At 31.6% G+C, this 22561-nt stretch overlaps 2 protein-coding genes across 3 annotated transcripts in view; one reads left to right on the forward strand and one right to left on the reverse strand.

The window, feature by feature from the left end:
• Positions 1-22561, reverse strand: part of LOC144841910 (coronin-2B-like) — a 114115-nt gene that overhangs the window by 45000 nt on the left and 46554 nt on the right. The gene's annotated exons all lie outside the window — the stretch shown is intronic.
• Positions 4420-22561, forward strand: part of LOC144842008 (RYamide receptor-like) — a 30086-nt gene continuing 11944 nt past the window's right edge. Inside the window, exon 1 of one of the 2 annotated variants that reach the window (XM_078698355.1) lies at positions 4420-4650. The gene's annotated coding sequence lies outside the window, so the exon portion shown is untranslated. Of the gene's footprint in view, positions 4651-21843; positions 21909-22561 lie in introns of those variants that run through there. The other variant, XM_078698347.1, reaches the window with a different exon arrangement.

The following is a 22561-nucleotide window of genomic DNA, read 5'->3' on the forward strand; positions in this document are numbered from 1 at the left end:
ACTATGGACACATATCGTGTGACTATGGACATTTAGCGTGTGACTATGGTCACACATCGTGTGGCATAGAAACATAGCGTGTGACTATGGACACATTTGCGCGTGACTATGGACATTTAGCGTGTGACTATGGACACATAGCGTGTGACTACGTCCAGCGGACGCTAAATCTATCGAAGTCAAATCATCTTATAAATATTTGTTTTTATAAATTAAATAACATTCAAATTAAAATTATAAAACAATAAACAAAGGTGTTAGGTATAGGCCTAAATTAATTGAGAGAGGGAAAAATATAAAATGGTTTTGGCAAACTATTTTAAGTAGCACTCTTAGGCCTATTTAGTATATGATAGGCCTATCTATGGGTAAAAACAAAAAAAGATCAAGCGATTGCGCTTTGTAATTGTGACATTTAGCCATCGGTTCACGTACGGGTTACTTACCGAAAGATTAGTTATTTTGATAAGCTTTAAAAGTAAACTGACAGTACTGAATAGTTATAATTATAAATAAATCCGTTTTATCATGGCGCTTTAGTCGGTTTTATGCACAAAGTAATAACATTAATGTATTGATTAAGCCATATATTTGTTTTAGTATACAGTAAATCTTTTTCCATCGCGTGCCAAAAAACAAATTGTGAAAGTTTTTCAGATAATCGGTACACAAAATCTCTACAGAAAGAAATAATAATAATAATAATGGAAATTTGTAAAGCGCAAGCATGCGTCTAAAAAAAAGACGCTCACTGCGCTACTGACAACAAAGAACATGAACAAAGTTACAAATCTTAAAGACTACATACATTACAAATACGCTACAAGTTTTCTGGATAAGACATGGTGAATAAATGAGTCTTTAAGCTAGACTTGAATGTATATAATGTACTAGAGTTTTGAATATGAGATGGCAGGCGATTCCATAGCATTGGAGCACAGTTGGTAAAAGAACGGTCGCCGAAGACAAAATAAAGTTTTATACAATAACAATAGGTGATCATTTTATTCTAAATGATCACCTAAAATCTCCGACCTTCATTGCAAATTAGAAACGTTGCAAAAGGGATATTTCACTTACCGATATTTCACTTTTAGGTTTATATAAGCTGAACGTATAGGCCTAAATTAATTAGGCCTAATATCGGAAAGTATAATATATACACAAGTATAACAGAACACTATAAAAAAGTTTACATCTCTAAATCGACGGACGGCTCCTAAGTTCTGAATTATAGTAACAAAAACAACAAAAACCTTTTAAAAATTGGAATAAGCGCGTCGTCGCAATACGAGAAACCATAGGATTCCTTCCAAGTATTGGTTCGCAATCATCAATCAGATATAAAAACACTCGAAACCCATAAATAGCCATTTGTATCATCAGTCAATAACAAGAAGCCCTATATATTCTAAATGTCACAGTATTCGGTCATTATTCAAGAAAAGGCTTGGGATCTGATACAATATTTCCAAGTAACCGGAGCCTAGATTTCTCGAATTTCAATATAAAATAATCACTGGTTATTATTTTAATATGAAAGTTATATATCCAGTAACTCGAACTTCTTTGTCTTTTATTCCTGAGATTCATTGCGCATGACGCGTGGTTCTTTCTCCGCTGACTAAATCTCTGTCTACACTATAAAACTAAAAGTGTGATATGCCCAAATATGGTAGTGATATGATATCATCGTGTCCATATATGGGCACATCACATTTCTTTGTCACATAAAGTTTGATAGTGGACAGAGCGTAAATAACCGATTTCACAATACAAAATGAAACAAATGTACCCGATTCTCAGTGCCCAGTATCACAGGCATAATCGGTAATACAGCATCTCATGCGTTCACATTGTGCCTATATCATATATATATATATAAGGTTATGTTATGTTCTATGATAATAGGCGCGTATTACCAAATATTCCTATAATCTAGAGAAATAATATTTCTCTAGATCATAGGAATATTTTAAGTTAACTACTATATTATAGTAGTTAACTTGGTGGAACATGTGAAAGCGTTTCGGTGCCACATCAATGTAAAGTCGGTAATGTATAATATGCCTAACCGATACCTGTAAATATCACGTAACATCTATGTAACGATGGTATTTACGCATTATGTGAGGTTTTACACGGCGCTTACTTACATAACGCCGTGACAAACTAGGATGTATACTCGGCAAGATTATCCCAGGAGATATCAATGTGACAATGTTACATTATGTTACTGCTGTTGTACGTGTGAATCGGCTATTATTCAGATACTTATTTTCAACAAATTTAATGTCATAGGGCCTTTATTAAAAACAAATTGTTAATCAAATTTTACATCACGCTTTATATATCAATTTGCCGAGATTAACACTTTTATCGACATATTATCAATAAAAAATACAAAACACGAATTAATTAATTCCAACAGTTGGGTAATAATTCTCTATACCAACTGTTAATCGTCAGAATTTTCCCTCATGAAATGTTCATTCTTAAACATACGAGGAATGCATCTATTATGGTCTTAACAACATACATATTTAGTATTTGCTTTTTATTGAACAACCACAGATTATAGTGTTTGAATTGCGTGTTTGTTTTGACGTTTGCACATTTTGATATATTTGTCTTTTGCTTTTAATGATTGAAAAATGATCGGATTAATACAATAGAAATTAGCATCTTTATTATAGATATTCGCAGAATGTGAAAAGCGACATCAATAATCAATATGCACAGGCATATCTTAGTACCAGATAAACTTTGTGTAATAAAGTATATACAATGATTGATGCCTGATACCATAATGTCCAGAATTGAAAACGACGAATACAAAATAGGGAGACAACTCTAATGAAAAAGAGGGTATAACTTGCTTGCTTTTCCCTCAAAAATATAAACGAATAAGTAAGGTCTACAATGAACATTTACTTGATTTACTGATAAATCTGAATTGGGAGTACAAAACATATGTTTTGTATATCTTGCTAATCATTTTATGAATAAATTGTGTGTAGCATTGAGGTATGCTACACTGTAGAAAGTGTTCTTCTTAGGTGAAATAGCAGCTTAAATAATATATAACAAAATAGTAGAATGTGTTGTTATTTAATTCTGTAATATTTTTAAAATGGCTGTGCTTTGATTGCTGAAAGTAGGATACGGTGATCAGTACACATCTAAAAATGCATCTCAATACATTGCCCCATGGCATGTTTTTCTACAATAAATGTACACTATATATATAAATATTTATCTATTGCGTACTTATTACTATTTATGCACTTGTTGAAGTGGGACTACTTCAAGGATACCATAAAGAAGCTATTAGTAGTATTTTATATTCCATTTAAGTCTACATCTAATGACAATATACCTGGTAATTACAAGGTGGAACATAAGTGATGTATACAAATTTAAGTAGCCTGTAATTGCTATAGCTTGCTTGGGTAGAGAAGTTACTTTTAAACATAATATGCTATCCAAGACGGCTTGGGATCTCAGAGATACAGTGTTTATGCATGTTTCGTATACCATACGACCTACTTATAGACGATATAGAGGAAGAATACAATACACCCAATGCAAATTGTCAACTTGCTAAGGTTGAGGACAAAAATGAAGTTGTATATAATATAAATAAAAGTATTAAATAATATTGACGTATAATAGTAATCCATGCAAATTTGCATTAACATTTGATTGATGGTATATGGCCTATAAACATTAATTAAATGTTAAACATGCTTCAAATAGTGAAAAATTAGTGTATAGTCTTTAAGAATAACGTCGGTATCGTGTGCGGACGAAAAATGTGACGTATTAGCGGAAAGAACGTTGTTTTCTCCGGCCACACGACCGTATTTTTATGTGCTCAGTGTGAACGGACGTAGCTTTAATTCGAGCTATCAGTGATACCACACGTGTGTGCAAAATATAATTGTTTGTACGCGTGCGTAGTTTCTCGTGTCACACCGACGAATGATTTGGTGGAGAACGGAAATAAAATTATCGTGCGGTCATTCAGTGTAAAACAACGTAACTGTGATCATTTGTGGTAAAAAGAATTGAATTGAGTTACGTGGTTTTGCCTTGAAACGGTCGAGTAATGTACTTGTACCACGTGATTAACAAAGCTGTCTTGATAAAACCTTTTAAGTTATAATTTATAGGAGCATATAACCTAACGATTGTTAATTGGTGTTGAACGATTGTGTAATCGGGTGCGAAAATGTATATTTCAACCATTGTTACCTTTTAGTATTTCTACAAACTGATTTATGGCGAAGTTAATTTTAGGAACAAACCATTTTAAGTGTAGGTTGATTTCCGCAGCATATACTAACGAGTCACTCATTTCATTTTGCAGACGACGAATAGATACATTTATGGGTGCACTCGAGACGGACCTAGCTACATACTCACCGTTGATTGCAGAACGGCGATATAATAACCGTCTTACGCAAACATCACGCAGTTTACTTCGAGACGCCACACGAAGCACATGTTATCGAGTTTATAGAGAGCAATGATAAAACTGCTTTTGTTTATACTAAAACATCAACAAACGTGAATGAACGTACGTTTCAACTGAATGCCGATTACGTGCACTTTTAAGCAGCACTCAATGAGCGCAACATTAAACAGGTAGGACTTGCTTGTTATTCTTAAAATTTGTTTGCCAATGATCGTTTCTTCTTTTACCTTTAATTGAAGGATAAACAACACATTATAATGTGTTTTGGGTTCAATAATAGTTACGCTCAATAAATATATTTGCCTATTCTATATTATTATTATTATTGTTTTTGAAAAGACTTGACAAAAAAGCAGGAGGTCTATTAGTAAATAATAAAAGCAGAAAGGCTAAATTAAAATAAGACTTATAGATAGGAATATGCAGGTATGGATATGCAATACCATATTTGATAATTATTATGGTAATATTCTTTCACCTGTAATATCAAGAATTGAAAATTACCTGATTATCGCACGATATTGTGTCTAGAGAAAATAAACAAAATCTGCAGTTTATAATTATAAAATATCGAAATTAGGTCTACACAATATGCCCACATTATAGTGGGCGATATTATTATTATTCTCGATTAAACTTCTCGTTAGTTCTAAAAGTTCATTTAGATTGATTCATTTCAAGTTTAAATAATGAAAATGGATTCTAAAAATCCCGCTGATCGTTTCGTGGAAATCTTAAGTATATTACTCCTCCGCGGAAAAAGATTCATAAGGGATTTTCTAGGAAAAAAAACACATTTGTAATAATTGAAAAAAAATATTATTTTTATTATTAACAATAATCCATGCAGGGATGAATTTCAACTAAGAATTACAGTAGGTACTAATTCACCAGTAACATTTATATTTATAATAGCCTAGGATTTACATTAATGCTGGATAGTTGATAAGTTGCTTAAGGAACGATATTTGTGGTGCAGCTTTTGCAGACTAAGTCATACAGTCATGGTCAAGTGTGTATATATATATATTTCAAGATCTCTGTCTCTAAAGTCAAATACTGCGCACGGTTTCATATTAATCTTAAATTGCTATCTTGACATTGCAAAACATTTTCCATTGAAAATAAATTGCGCTTCTGATCGAAAAATAGCGACAAATTACTGTATCTGCATACATGAAGGTTGGCACTTGATTCCATATTAAAGTTTGGTTTCCACTAGAGAGTTGACCAATGACAAGCGACGATTCTAATAATCCATCGCTTGTGATTGGTCAAATAATTTACGTTGCGCTTACGACGTCCTTATTGCGTCTGTAGTGGGAACCAGGCATTATGGGTTGGCCAGTAGTGTTGAAACCATATTTAATACCTCTCGTTCGTAATTCACCATCAGCTCAAGACCCATTTATTTTTGTCAATTTCAACATTAGTTTTCGTTGAGGGTTGCCTGTTTCTTTAGTTTTACTGGGACAGGAGGTGCCTGAGTCATGAGAAAGCCGGGACTCACATGGTGGTAACCGTAAACCTAGTTCGTTGGTTGCCACTTGGTTTGACCAATCGAAGCGGTGGATCACCTGAACTGTCGTCTGTGATTGGTTAACACGCTTTGAGACATTTGTTTTTCCCTTTATAAATTCATAACCGTAGAAGGCCATGGACAATAGAAACATTGAAATGTATCAACATTTGTATATTGTTAGTTTTCGTCGAGTAATAACAAATACTTCAAAGAGTTTTCCCTAGAAGACAAACAATTAATTCACACAAGTCTCTATAGGTTAAAATTAGTGAGATTGTAAATTGATTTTATATTCCAAGATACACATTATCCGTATAAATGGAGAAGAAAAGTAGAATCTCAGATTCATATATTTCCATTGACTCCACTATTGATATTTCCTAATTGTTTATCTTTATTTAAATCCAAAATTAAGAATTGTTTGTAATTGATTCTTGTGGACCTTTGTCGATGTTGATTGCGAATTGAAGAAAAAGATGTTGATTCACGAGAATCGGACTGGAAATACAGGTTCAACAGTTAAGAACAACCAATTCTTTCAATAACAAAGTCGTAATGCTGCTGTGGTATTCCTGCAGAGCTATTTCAGACCAGTTTCTTTACATTATGAATGAAAAGCCTTTCTATAGGCTAGATTTGTGAAATGTTTTTTAAAACATACATACATACATCACTAGAAAAATACCATTTAACGGCACATCAATTAAAACAGAAGTCTTTGAGACGCCAAGATACATCTATTAGCTATTTAGAGATTTTCAATAATTATACTAATGCTTTAATGGAAAATCTTATATTTCTTATTTGAGGTCGTACGATAATTCTCGCTTGATATTTACTAAATTGTTAATTGTTAGTAGAAACGGCATTTTTATCGCATTAACCTGAAACAATCTTGAACTTTAATTGATTTTGAATTTTTAAAATACATAGCAAAGTATATTGTGATTAGAATGATTATAATCACTCTTCAACTTATTGACATTCAATCCAAAAAAAATTGCACCTTTAAAATTTAGCAAATATTATCTCCCTATGCCTAAGTATTTTATTGTTTTATCTGTAGACACTGTGTGGTATTTAATGAACTGACACGTACAGTTTATGCGTGTTTAATGATTCGATCTAAAAACCGTCAAACTAATTATTTATTTGTAAAACGCAAATTACCGATACTGACGAGTTTACGATCAAACACATAATACAGCATGTACAAAATAGGAAAAAACGTGTTTAACCACAGATTATCGTTTAAAACCCATTGTGCCCAGGTGTTTGTTTTATTTTTATTTATTCAACAATATGGCAGGGTGTTCGAGTGTTTATATGACCACAGTGTGTATAAGGGTCATGACCAGTGGTGTAACGGCTATGAGCGCTCACTGTCTAAACCCTCTGAGCAGTGACCAGAGAAAAAAACAGGCATTAAAATATGTCGGAAAAGGCTAAGAACGCCTCCAGAGCAGAGTTCCTAAATCAGGGGCCTCAGGCCTTTACGTTACGCCATTGGCCATGAAGTAAACATGGAGAAGAGTATTACAATTAAACATCATCATCATCAGTATTTCCATCTTTATAATAAAAAGATATTCATAAAAGCAATATAGTAGCAGTAATTATTAAATATGTATTGTCCCCCAGAATAGATTAATTAAATCAGACTTTGAATAAGTTATTTTGTAGTTTTAATAAAGTTAATCACTTCCGTAGAAAAAAATAGCGAAACAAACAAAATGTTGTGTTTTCACTTATAAAACGACAAAATAAATGGTTAAATTCAACCAAAATTGGTAGCCAATTTGACTATATTTTTCTTTAAATTACAGTTTTTTAGGTAAATAATAGTTTTCTTCGATTCAATTTTTCAAAAAGTGGATAATTATTATGTGACATAAAAATGGCATATTAGAGTTTTTTTTATTTTCAGAGAGACAATATATCTTTAACAATAATTTATAGACAAATTAACTATAGTTCTGGATCCAATTTCAATTAAATTTAAACAAATTAACAATATTATACAATGTTATACCTCAAAATAAATTTATAAGTATCTGTTTTATCAGCAATTGAAATCAATTTACAGATTACTAGTAGGCATATTTGAATTTCTCAACAATTGTAAGTGTAATTCTGTAGTATCTATTGGCATCTAAATCTAAATCTCCATGCTATAGATATGGAATATTGTTATATTCTTCACACCACCTGCTGATAATGCAATAAAAAAAAGGATGTCATACCTCAAAATAAATTCAATTTATAAGTATCTGTTTTATCAACAATTGAAATCAATTTACAGTTTACTAGTAGGCTTATTTGAATTTATCAACAATTGTAAGTGTAATTCTGTGGTATCTATTGGCATCTAAATCTCCATGCTATAGATATGGAATATTGTTATATTCTTCACACCACCTGCTGATAATGCAAAGATTAAAATAGTGGTAAGGCACTTTCATAGTTGGCATAGTTAAGCACACGATGCTTAGTTATTATAGGAGAGATCGATGAGGCGTTTACAGCCTCGCGGGAGCAAACGCAATAATAGTAAACAAGAATTCTATCTCTAACTTTGTTTAAAGTATAAACAGCTTGAGCTCTCCCATCATTAATTTTCTTGTAAATTAAAGGCTGTACACACTCGTTTTTTTATTGGCTATTATCCAACGCGTTTGGAACACATGCGTAGGCCTACTAAAGAACATATATATTTATTTATTACGGTATAAAACATGAACAGCAAGAAACTCGAAATATACTATTCAAATAACTAATTAACAAAATCAATAATTCAATGAATGTCATTGTGTACAATTTTAAATTCGTTAAATATAAAAATCTGGCTTAACAATTAATTATTCAACCATGTATTTCAGTGCAAGTTTTGTATATATTTAATACACCTGGATTTCTATCTAAATGACTTGCGATAGTCATTTAAGATGTATCTAGTGACAGTGGCTTAGCGTTCTATCACAACTAGTTCCTTTCACTTTAGTTGAGTTGTCTTCAGTTCCAGGCAGACATAAGATATTTTATTCCTAACTTTAAAAGGAAATTTAAATATTAGAATTAATTCGAATACCAATTCCATGACTGAAATATCGTTTTACAGACAGAGTGTGTCCATAATTATTAGGTGGTGACTGTAAGTGTGAGATATTTCCCATACGTTGGGTATACTGCACAATTCAGACTTTATTTCATTAAAAATGTCTACAATTGCACCTCCATTGGCAGTAGGATGAAAGTGACTTGGACCAAGTCTGTACTTATTGTCTTTTTTATGTCCACCGATTTTTGTCTCAAAGTATTATACGTATGAAACGCCATATGTGCCAAAATATTTACTTGTTTACTAATATAAGGTGAAACACAATCTAGAGGCCAGACTAGTATAAAAGGCACGAAGTACGAAAAGTGCATGATTTCCGGATTTAAAGTAAAACGGGAACGTCATGAATACGTGAGTATCACGCAGATTAAAAAAAATTTAAACGCAAGAAACGTGCATTTAGTATAACGAACAAATTCCATTATTGTACATAATTCCTTCACGTTCAATCTTGAATGATTTGCATAGTTTTAAGCAGAAATTACAATTTATTTTATGGATTTAGGGCCTATTCCTCGCGGGTTACTCTTAATCATGTTTCCCGCTATCTTTTTGCCTGCTTGTTTTATACGGTACTTCTTTATTATTGCAATTATGCAAATTACTTTTCCTCGATACACTGTTGTACATACACATTATGGCGTTCTTTCTCTGTACTTTTAAACTGTAAAACAGTGCTGTGATCCACGTGAACGTTATCAATAACATAGCGTAATTAGAAAACAAATTACGAAGATAATCAAAACTATAAAACTATATGTTACGAAAGAACTTATATTGGATGTAAACGTTACTTCACGGATTACCTATTTGAAATCATCTCATGTCTATTTGCAATTTTTGAAATGTTAGAAATATCGTGCGGATTTATATAGAAGATAATAATATTATTACATAATCCGCGCAATAAATACATTACTTATTTACTGGAACCCTCTTGATAATTTCTTAAAGAAGTTCAAGATTGCCTCCTTCATGAGCACAGTACATATACGACACATTAAAATCCGATAAGCGTGAAGAATAATGTATGAAATCAAATACGTGATTTCTCTTAAATCACAGATGTATGATTATTTTTACTTCAATTCAATACACAATCTCCCAACTCAATTTCGGGCAACGCTTGATTAATCATTAAGACATGTACTGTGTATAAAATACGAGACAAGCGAACCGATTGAAGCGGTATGGCAACGATAATACGGTTCGTCAGCTTATTTGTAAATTGAATTTACGCATTACTTCTCCTAAAGCCATGAAATTACATGTGAACATTAAGGTCGAGGGTTCGTTTATTTTTTAAGGAAGAATATTCCGTAGTCAAATTGCACTACGATTTAACAGCATGATTATTTTGTTAATCATTTTGTTCAGGCGTGAATGCAATATACAAGGCTTTAATTAGTGGTATCGATTGATTTACTAAAACCCAATATTGGTTCATATCTCGTCTGTCACTCAATTCTTGTCTTTCAATTGGCGAGACGAAACCTCATTATAGTACCAATAGTAACATAGAAGAACATACATCTAACTTCAATTATTGCATTTATTTTAAGAAAATATGATAACATATTGGCCAACATGAAATCAATACAATTTGACAATCGGGATAGTTAACTTATTTACTTATCTCTGCTTTTGTTAAAAATTAAACTGAAACACGGTTCAATTGTTGACACATACATTATTAAGTTCACATGTTTAGACAAATAATTCAGAGTATAAGGTACAGTCAACAACATCCATTGTCGTAATCAGAGAACCATATAATTAACTGAAATGTTCATTTGATTTACAGTACGTAATTCCTCGTACGCACGCCTTCAGTAATTCGTCAATAACGTTATAGTTCTTAGACTTACATTCATTCATCTGTAATTTATAAACATTTCAGAAGTGATCACTACTTTAACTTCTTATTTTTATATATGTTTATAAAAAGAACCAACAGATTAGCCAGCGTATGGTCTGACATTGTTAAAAACGTATAAGATGACATTTTCACAATACAAACAATAAATAAACATATATTTTGTTTGCAATAACACTTGTTATTATCTGCAAGCAATTAATGGAGTAGATCACATTTTCCATGAATGTGCTAAGTAAAATGAGTTTTGAATCGATAAGTAATAAATACTAACGATCAATGGTGTTTATATTGTTGAACGCATTTGAACTGTAAAACCAATCAAAGTATTTGTTATGTGACGTGTTTGAACTGGTGTTAGATTTTATAACATCTTAATATTTCCACGAATCTGTTATTATGTTTTTTTATGAATGTAAACAACAAAAGCAATAATAAGTATTGGTATTTATGGTATTGAACAAATTACGAACGATATTTAAAAATAATGTAACTTAATACATTTATTATTGGTTTGATATATTTCACCGTCTCTTCTGACAGTTAAAATCAAACATTGATTTAAACGATTAGGAAACAACTATAAATATCACTGCTCTTTATATAAACTTATTATTTGACCCACGAAACGTAATCATTCCACAACGACCTTTACCCTAACAAGTTTAGCTGAACTTTGACCAAAAAGTGTATTCTTCAGAAATTGATCTTACTTGATAGGGGGATTATGTCACTTAAGATTAACTATAAATCAGGATAAAGAATTCTTTTCCTGGATTATAAGAATACGATATAATGATCCAATAAAGTTAATGCTAACTTGAATTTAAGTATGATCTAAATGTCTACATGCGAGTTATGTTAAAGTGGCACATTTGGCAAAATTCGACAAGTTTCTATTGATGATTTCAATCATTTTAAAGGTTTATCGTCGTATAAGTATCATCATAATAATCATCATTATCAAAAGCGTAGATTAGCTAGTTCGGCTGAGGAAGTGGGGAGGTGATCTGCATCGGAACAGAGCATATCACAAGCAAAGTACGATTCAGATGTAGAGACAGAAATTAATCAAATTGGATGTTTCAAATGCTCTCTATTAGTTTATTGGTGTCTCTTTCTAGTTGAAAAGCAGGTTTGTTGTCCAAGGCATTACCCTTTCAACCTCTTTCTATCTTTATATTATTCCTATCATTCTAAAATACTGAAAAAGGACATGAACATTTCTTGTTGATTGTTTTTTTGTATATATGTATACGAGTACACGGAGAAGAAACACTTATAATGTCACAGTGCAAATTCTACATGGTAGTTTGAAGAACATAGTGCGAGAAGCAAAGATAATACTTCTTTTCATTAGGTAATCCATCAACCTATACCTCGCTTAATCAACTCACCCTCAAATGTCAAATGTTTTATAATCTATGATTTTGACTTTTAGTTTTGCAGCTGGCTTGTAAAGTGTATATCCGAATTGATAGTGTACACAAATGTGTGCCATCCATCAAACTGTGTTGATAATGACAGTTCTTAACCCTAGTATTTATCATAAAAGTATTAAGACGCGCTGCGATACCTAGGGCCTATTTAAAAAGTTTGTAACATCTGTAGGCGCCACCAACGTCTACTGTAGTAAAGTATTAAGATACACTACGATACCAAGGGCCTTAAAGTTTTACATGTAGGCGCCACCAACGCCTACTTGTAAAGTATTAAGATACAGTACATTACGATACCTAGGGCCTTAAAAAAAGTTTTACATCTAGACGCCACCAACGTCCACCTTGTAATATTTCAAACAAAAACTCAAATTTCATTTATAAACAATAAAAGGAATTTAGTGCAAAGGTAACATGGACAATCTCAGTGTTCAGGGTTATATTCATGTTCCTATATCATGAAATTAAAACAACGATACAATAAATAAAATGACACTTAGAATGAAAGGTGATGAGTTAATTGTAGGTCTAATAAACACAGGAAATGGCGGTTTACAATAGATATCATCTTGAGCTTCGAGTATTAGTGATAAAGAAAAAGGAAGGTGCACATACACTATGCCAACAACTTTAGTAGTATCTAATAGTAGTATCTAATAGCGGAATAAAATCAATTTGAGAATATTGGCAAATGATCGTATTACTATTTTGACAATATAATATACATTAATTTCAGCTTTAATTGTCATCAACATATCAGCTTACTTATTTAAATGAGGTATACATGGATAATAGAACTTCTACAATTTTATTTTTTATTGCTGATATCAAAGAATAGTTCAAATTTAGATTGATATTGGACCTACATTTCAGTATCATTGAATATTAATTTAAATCTTCCTTTTTATAGATAGACATACATCATATCTATGCTATTCTAAATAGCAGCAGCTCTCCAGTTTGCAATTTCCTCCAAGGATTAGACTAAGTTTTAAAGGTTTTACAAAAGATCAATAATATTTGTGATTAACCACCGTAATTATTTCAATTTACCGGTTTGAAGAATGTTAGCTAGAATTTTAGTAATTTGTTGTTTTCTTTTAAATCAACTGTGATGAAATAGCATTAATCATCTTACTCGACGTCGGAGTACCGTCTTTAGTTTAATTACATTTCATAATGTTTCACACGTACCAGCGTCAATTAAATCTTATCTATATCTAATGCCGTATATTATTCTTGTTATATCGGAACTCTTCAAAATCACTGATTTGTAAAATTGTTCTTATATTTTTATATAGTAGTAATAGTTATCAATCAAGATAAACTAATGTCTTAAAATCGCAAGGTGCTTTGAAATACATTTTTTACACACACTGCAAACACTACTGCAGTATTCGGTAAGTATACTCATGCAACTTCAGAATATGACAATTACCGGTACTTATTCTTAATAACTTCCTTAAAATATCATTCAACAGGGCTAGTTAGTATTTATACACATCTATTGCATCTAGTGCATCTATTTTTATTCATGGATAGTCACCGGTGTATTTTGGAGGTAAGATTATAAACGATAAATATCGGATAATTAAGCCCAACTCAAGAAGTCTAATAACTTAAGAGGTTCTACTCAAGAAGTTCAAAAGAACTCAAGAAGTTCTACTCAAGAAGTCCATTTCAAGAAATTTAAAAGAACTCATGAAGTTCTACTCAAGAAGTCCAAAAGAACTCATGAAGTTCTACTCATGAAGTCCATTTCAAGAAGTCCAAAATAATTCATGAAGTTCTACTCAAGAAGTCCATTTCAAGAAGTCCAACTCAAGAAGTCAATTTCAAGAAGTTCAAAAGAACTCATGAAGTTCTACTCAAGAAACCCATTTCAAAAAGTCTAAAAGAAGTCTATTTCAAGAAGTCCAAAAGAACTCATTAAGTTCTACTCAAGAAGTCCATTTTAAGAAGTCCAAAAGAACTCATGAAGTTCTACTCAAGAAGTTCATTTCAAGAAGTTCAAAATAACTCATAAAGTTCTACTCAAGAGGTCCATTTCAAGAAGTCCAAAGAACTCATAAAGTTCTACTCAAGAAGTTCAAAAGAACTCATGAAGTTCTACTCAAGAAATCCATTTTCAAAAAGTCCAAAAGAACTTATGAAGTTCTACTCAAGAAGTCCATTTAAAGAAGTCCAAAAGAACTTATTAAGTTCTACTCAAGAAGTCCATTTTAAGAAGTCCAAAAGAACTCATGAAGTTCTACTCAAGAAGTCCATTTCAAAAAGTCCAAAAGAACTTATGAAGTTCTACTCAAGAAGTCCAAGAGAACTCATGAAGTTATACTCAAGAGGTTCATTTCAAGAAGTCCAAAGAACACATGAAGTTCTACTTCAGAAGTTCAACAAGTAGTCCAATTCAAAAAGTCCAACTCATGAAACCCAACTAGCTAATTTCAGCATAATATACATGGTCTTCCACAAAATATTCCTCATTGAGAATTACTTGGCTGCCAAGTGTTTAAAACTATTTAAAGTTTAATTACAGATATAGATTATTATTATTTGTCACGCCTATGTGCTAATTTTTTCAAAAATAATCAGCAATATAATTGGTAAACATATAATTGTTTGATGAATAATATCTTTAAATAGCAACTTCATTTAGCCTGGATCCCAAAGGAAATGGTAAATCTGAATTTAAATTTATCAAATACGTATTAAACTTATTGTTAATTCATAGCATCATGACAGATAAAGGTTGGCTGGTTCTCTCACTTTGCGTTTGACTATACAGTATTATAGAATCACAAGTATGGCATAATTAGCAACAAGCCTCTAGAATGCCCTTTTCTTAAAATTACTTAATACACACGCGTCAAAAAGACAATTCCGTCAGTCATTATTTTAGTCCTACGACTGTATAATAATTACTATAGTATTTAGGTTCATAAGTTCAGTTAAATTATAATAATTAAGTTACGAACGTATTATAGTACCTTGAGTGATATGTGCTATTGGAATTCGGTTAGTGATTACTTACTATTTCATACGCAATGGACGCGTTCGCTCTGAGCAAATATAAAAAAGCTCAATCTATGTTGAAAGTTTTATGAACAAAAATGCAATTAATCACAGTTTCAATTTGCAATTATAATGTCAAGTACAGTGATCGATGATCGTACTGGAGGTACGTAGTATAATATGCCTGTAGCATCAATATGGTCATGTAAGTGACTCAATAGTCTGTTACAATTTCTATGAAAATGTAATTATAAAGAATAGTTTTGTAAACAGACACCATAAACCACACTCTTCCTAGTCTTTTTGACGATTTGATAGATTAGATAAAGACCTGGCCTTAATACACCTTTTATAAGACATTAATTCATAGAAATGTTTAAAATTTCTGTTCAGTATCCAAATTGTACGAAACAGAAATAATACCATATTAGGCTGAAACTGACACAACCCGAAAATGAGAAACCTTTTACAGATTCTGTACTCGTACCAGGGAAAAGTAAAATTGTTTAATTTTACTCTTCCTGGCTCTTACAATAACCGTGGATACCTTTCCTCAGGGTATTTTAAACTCTAAAAGAAATCCATGCAGATAATTTCAGATTATGTCGGTGTATTATTAAATCACACAAAAACACGGATTACGAACCATCAAACGTCATACGTGTTATCACATTGATTTTCATTGCCAGTCGGTAACACAGTAAGCGAATCAATAATCATTATAGATTAAAATATAAGTTGACAAGTTAATCATATCTAGCTGCTTTTAGGCACCTCCGTACCCACTGGCTTCCGGATCTAACAGATTTGGATTTGTCCATGGTGGTTACAAAATGGTAGAGGGCGCACTATAAACCTAACTCGAGCGGCGCGGTACACGCATAAAAAGCGGTTTAAAAACATCGATTAACCATCATAAATAGATTGTATAGATTATATACGTTATACTATTGTATAATGACAGTGTCATGGATTTGGCTTGACAACAATTCCATATTATGTATTAATAAATCAAAAGTGAAATTATGTTTCGCAGGTAAAGAAAATGATATGTACATCAGAGACAAATTATTGTTTTCAAATATGTCAAGGTTTGTGTTCCAGTGTTCTTAATTGGAAGTAGACATTGCTTAGTAGGCGGAATCGGATATTATCTTACCAAGGTATACTGTGTGATTCGGAAGCAAATACAGTTATTACACATACACCTAAACACCTGTTCTCGTATCTTAATGGCGCTATTTTGAGCTGGTTGAAGAGTACAGAGTGGTTTTTTTTGTAATACAGTATCACGAACTTGTGTAAAAACAATCAATGTTGATTGAACGAGTTGTGCTGTACATCAGTCTCGTGTCTAAATAAAGTTTATATATATACACATGCGTACGTGACAGACGACTTATATGAACATATTGCATAATTATCATTAAAAATACGTTATTCATTCAGTAATTACTTTGTTATCATATATCTTTCAATACCGTAATTTAAATATCAAATTTAGATTTAGATAATTGTCTTTTAATTAATTCACCCTAATATTAGTACACGACATATATAGGATTTCAAATATATGAAAATCACATTTATATCTAGATGTTTACTATCTTTCAAGCGAAAAAAATAGTATTAAATACAACAACACATAATTCATTCTAAGCGCCAATTAACTGATCCATTTAATAATAGGCATGAATCCGGTGGGACTACTTTTTACCCATTTTTAGGATCTACGGAATTATATCCATTTCATATCGCGTATATGCATTTGAAACATTACTGGGTAATTTACAATAAATAACAACAAATAACGCCATTCCACAAATAATTACATTAACAACTGTTTATCTTAGGTATTTTTAGTAAAAACAAACATATTTTAAAACACTTATGAGCAAATAACAGATTCAATATTACATAGCTTAGTACCATAAAACACAACAAGTAAGTGCTTGCTTAGATGGTTTTAAGTGCGATAGGTACGATGCTTAAACCGTGTCTTGAGAGAATCACTTAGCAGTGATTGTTCATGTTCATTTTAGACAACAGAGAGTACTTAATGTGAATCTAACATAAAGTGAATCCATTACATATCAGTGATTTACAAGTTTACATTCAATTTGGGGATTATGGATTCTGTCTAAATGATAATGTGACATGGGTGACGATGTTCCTCTCATAAACCCATCTTCTGCGACTTATGCTCGCAGAATCAAAACGCTCTTAATTTCGATTGATATTAATTTTAAAAAAGCACATGAAGAAATTGAACAATTCTTATTTAGTTCAGCAGCATTGAGAGGAAACAGTCCTTGGTTGCTAAGGTTTCTAAATCGGTCACTGGCTTAAGACTGGATCAACAGACAAAAGATGAATCAAGATATACTATCTGATGTACGTGAATGTTTCATGCAGAATTATACTGTTGTTAGGACAATAAGAATTAGTAGCAATGCAATTAGCATTGGTCTACCGATTATTTTCCACCGTAATTTATCATTTAGTCTGGATTCGCAGACGGAGTTCTGACTTAATATTAGTTAAAATATAAATATTTTGGCACATATGGCGTTTCATACGTGTACTTTTGAGCTTGTATTTCAGACAAACATTGAAAATCCTCGAAATAACTACAGATTTGGGGCAAGTCTATTTATCATTGTGTAAAGTGGTGAAAAACACACACGTCTGTACCAGACTAGCATGTGAGCATTCAGAGTATTATAATATTTAAAGCTCTGTCCACACTATCAAACTAGTTTGACAAAAAAGTGTGATGTGCCCAAATATGTTAGTGATATGACATCATCATCACATTTTTTGGTCACATAAAGTTTGATAGTGTAGACAGAGCTTAAGTTAAGAAGTTATCATCCAAATGCCAATTACATAATGCATTAAATATAGGTATAACATTCATCGACATCGATTACAGGAAAAACTCATCATTCAAGCGTCTGGTGAATATCGTAACTCTGTACCTGTAAGTTTAGAATAATGATTATACTATTCAAAGAATAAGTTATTTTGGTTATTGATATCGAGTATAAGGTTTCGACGATGATATTGTGCCATTGACTGCGTAATAACACTTGATCTTTAGTGTACATTACCCAGGTGTTTTTTACATGATATATCAATAATATATTCTTCTTCTCTTTTATTATTAAATGTCATTTAAATTCTGGGGTTTCTTCCTTGAAATAACATTGTGCCTATAAAGACGTGTCTTAATCTTTAATTGCATTTCTTCATGATTGCCCAGTAAATGTATTTTTTATTACCATGCCTCAGAATATTAGTTTTTATAGAAAGGTTAAGTAGTCATATTAAAATTTAGTACATTTTCATGTTTATTTTTTATGAAGAATTCGCATCAAATTGAATTGTTGTCCATCCGTTAAAACTCATTCATTGGTCAAAATCAATTTCAATAACAGTAAATGCGACAAGAATAAGAAATGATTACAAGAAATGCATATGTGCAGTAAATGGAACTGAAAATATTAATAAAGGTTGGCGACGTCTTATAAAAGATAATAAAGAGGTGAGAAATGGTATAAAACTTCAATAACATTTCATTTGAAAAACAGAAAAGGCATTGGATAAAAGATTATAGTTTTATTAGGCCTATAAACTGTTTTAAACACAATTTTTTGACACAATCGAAATTAGTAGGGCCTACCGTATAATGGAAAATATCAGAATTAATATATTTCGCCAAAATACTAATAATCTATTATTAGATATTTAAAAACGCCATGCATTCATTAATTATGCTTTCAAATGATTTATTCAGGTATTTTTATATAATGAACGAATATGACATATTTGTCTACCAGATTGGAGTGAACAAAATGTTATGGGATTTCATAATGAATAAATGATAGACCATAGATGATAATACTAAATAATAAATAGAATTATAATTTAGGTGAATTTTATTACACATTGCAGGTAACATAATTTAGAATTTGTAATAATGACAAAATTGAAGAAAAGAAAGATCGCACGATAGGCTAGTATTATAATGATTTCATTGTACTCATAAATCATAGACTCGTCCCAAGTCTGTATTTATTGTCTTTTTTATGTTAGTTCACCATTCGACGTTTCGATTTTTGTCTGAAAAGTTTACAAGCTCAAGTATAATACGTATGAAACGCCATATGTGCGAAAATATTTTTCTTTTTACTAATATTAAGTCAAAACTCCGTCTGGAACCCAGACTATCATAAATAAAACGTCTCCCTGAATACACGCAATGTATAAGAGCACACACGCACGATTTTACGAGTCATCTTTCTTGAGTCAATATACTCAGGATCAGTAATGTATTTAAACAGTATAATTATATCCTTTCTGGATATACTGTACTGCAAACCTATACTTGTAACTTAACTTGTTCTTTTTGTACTAAGTCTTTATTTATCTTTTTATCAAAATCAATACTGGATTTCAGTAATCAGGTAAAAGAAAAAAATCTGTTTTACATTGTGATCCTGCCTTAGATACAAAGAACAAATTGAAAAGAAATGAGATCGATATTTCTGTAAAGGAAGTAATTGTTTTATTCTATTCTATAAAAGTTTTTATATGGCGCCCTATAAAGTACAGAGCGCCTACCAATACTAGTAGTTAATTAAAAAGAAAAGTTTTAAGTTGACGCTTAAATTAGAGGTGCCGACGAGTTCATTTACTAAGGGTATAGCGGGGTATTGTTATATTTATATTCATATGAACAGTTTTATACCCCAAAGGCATGCCCAGTTAGGAACGATATATATTATTTATATAATATTTTAGTCTTTATTTGTCACAATTATTAATATGCATAAAACAATGTGATTACATTGTTTCTAATAATTACAGTACCTTATAGTCTTAGAAAATATATGCTCGTAATTTGAGCTAATTGACTAAGCAGCATTAATTTATCTAAATGACATTAATAATCAAGTCGACAGTCGGTACCCAAGTTCTAATTTCATGAATACTCACGTCATGCTAAACTAGGTCATTGATTTAATATCGATTAATTAATGATAACGATTAGAAATCTATGACAAACGTATAGCTATACTAATCGGTGGTTCACATAAATCCAATTCATTCAATCTGGAGGCTATCGTGTAAATAGAACTCCGTATCAATAATAACAAAAGTTTAAAAATACATGTCGCAATGACATCTGTTTTGTCATTACTTACAAAAGAAGAATTATGTGTTTTCGGAGGTGTTTCACTGCGCATGGCTAAAAGCTTTGCCGTCAGAAGATAATCAAGGTGTTAGAGATGACACAAAGTGTCTATTCTGAACCCAAAGGCTGTGTTTAGCCTCTGATCTTATTAAACCGCCTGTCGCGTTAAATCTATAGTCACATTCCGTACTTATGAAGAATCACATTTCACGCGTAAAATATGCGCATTCGATAATTAAAATATTGATAAATGCGCACTGCTTTCCACAAATACTGAATTATTATACATTTTAATAAAACATGCGATTACATGCATGCAGAACATTTTAAATGACACTTTGGTATGTTTGAAGTATCATAGAAAGCTGCTACGAGTGTTTCCACGCACACAAGTACCGCTCTCGAACGATCAAGTCATGTGAAACGATTATTCCTGTCATAATCTAAGCACCGCTTTTCAATAATTCAAATCAAGGAAGAAGAGTAATTAGTCTTCCCTGATTAAAATAATGTTTTTGCTGCTGCATTATCTTTGATTATGGAGGATTCATACATACATTTATGTATATCTTTCAATATTAATAATTAAAGTAACATTTAAAAAAAAATGCTTTTTAGCCCACAAAAATGAATCTCTAAAAGAGCAAAGGTGACATTCTGTAACTAAAAGGATGACGCTTATGAAGATTTAGAGACTTGCTGTACTACTACTTACAGAAATTAGTGATAAAGTGATTTAGAAAGAAACGAAACTTTTAGTTAATCATTTAGAGACGTAAATCACACCTTAATATCCCAGTTTTTTTATGCATTTGTATAATTATCATGTACCGTACTTTTCGGTATAGTGACCTTATAACCAAAAAAAAAATTGATTGGTTTTAGGTTGTACATTTCCAGACAATACAATTTATGTGAACTTAACTTCTTTGTACGCCCACTAAACACATCAACAACAAGGAAAAAAGTCTCAGTACAGTCCTAGTACACATAAATGATAATCGTTGAAGAATTAATACAAGAAGGTATAGGAATTTATGACAGCTAAATCGGCGCATCTTGAAGATCTTTTCTGAATGGTCGAATAATGAAACGATTAACTATAGAGGGCGCATGGCGGCGTTCTATTCGCCATGGTTTATTAGCCTTGTAGTATTAAATGTGTTAGCACTGCACAGTACTGTCAGTTACGCGATGGACTGACCACGGACTGACACGGACGTCTGGCCTATGTCTTAACTACAACTGCTTAATAACCTAGGTAAGCATATATATGTTATGTTTAATCTTACATTTTTAGACAACGGGAATGAAATTTTCTTAAATCGATGCACGGTCGCAGAAATTACATTTATAATCGTTGATTACATTTAGGTTGTATTTAGGCCTACGTACATTGCCAAATCATTATTTCAGCCAACTGGTTAATATACGGTAGGAGTAAACAAATGTGAATTTTTCATTACAGTGTGAGCGTGTGTCTAACACTTTTATTTAAATTACAAAAGGTTAAATACCCTGAAGGCAATGCAAGGCAATAAAATAATATCTAGTTTCTTATAACCGGTGTCAGAATACGGTCAATTTGTTAATATTATTAGGTGTACGCATCATAATTGCGTCGAAAATAAAAGTAATAATAATAATAATATACATAATATTGTATCCAATATAATATCCGATATATAATATAACCACGACAACTGTGTATCATGATTTTTAATAATTTAGAAGTGAGGTAAATAGTATTACCATAACATGTTAAACCTTTCTAATAATAACGTACCGTATCACTGTAAACTGTACATGCAGGTCTATGTTACAAATATTCAATGGTTTAAAGATATTTTGTATACTCCTGAAAAAAAATTTGTTTATTGAATATGCCATTTTAATGTCACTTCACTTTGGATT

This window comes from Antedon bifida, chromosome 1 (genome assembly GCF_963402885.1).
Source record: "Antedon bifida chromosome 1, ecAntBifi1.1, whole genome shotgun sequence".
Classification (NCBI taxonomy): Eukaryota; Metazoa; Echinodermata; class Crinoidea; order Comatulida; family Antedonidae; genus Antedon; species Antedon bifida.